The sequence below is a fragment of the Penaeus monodon genome, chromosome 21 (assembly GCF_015228065.2).
Source record: "Penaeus monodon isolate SGIC_2016 chromosome 21, NSTDA_Pmon_1, whole genome shotgun sequence".
Classification (NCBI taxonomy): Eukaryota; Metazoa; Arthropoda; class Malacostraca; order Decapoda; family Penaeidae; genus Penaeus; species Penaeus monodon.
Window position 1 is genome coordinate 39,118,687 of NC_051406.1, and position 660 is coordinate 39,119,346.

A 660-nucleotide genomic window follows, 5' to 3' on the forward strand; every position below is an offset into this window, starting at 1 on the left:
GTGGGGGGGATAAGGTGGGGTTTAAGGTGAAGAGGTGGAGGTGATGAAGTTGAAGAGGGGGGGAGGAGAATATAGGGAAAGGGGTAGGGAGATGTAGGGGGGTGAGGAGAGGGTAGGGACGAGGGGAAAATGGTAGGGAGGGGGTAGTGAGGGGGTAGAGGGTAGGCGAAAGATCGTATTGAGGGCAAAACATGGGGTGATGGTGAGTGGCTAAGGGGGTGAGGGGTATTTATTGGGGGGATGAGAGGGGAAGGGGGTGAGGGGAAGCTGCAGTGATGGGGTAGTTATTGGGGGAAACAAGGGTAGGGAAGGGGTACAGAGAAGCTGGTAGTGAGGGGTAGTTATTGGGGATTGAGAGGAGAAGTGGGTGGGAGGGGAAGCTAATTGTGATTGGCGAAAGGAGGAGGAGAGAGGGAGAAGAGAGGGAGGAGAAAGGGAGAAGAGAGGGAGGATAGAGGGAGGAGAGAGGGAGGAGAAAGGGAGGAGAAAGGGAGAAGAGAGGGAGGATAGAGGGAGGAGAAAGGGAGGAGAGAGGGAGGAGAGAAGGAGGAGAGAGGGAGAAGAGAGGGAGGAGGAGGAAGGAGAGGGGAGGAGAGAGGGAGGGAGAGGGAGGGAGAGAGGGGGTGAGGGAAAAGCTCTAACAGGAGTACCCGATACAAA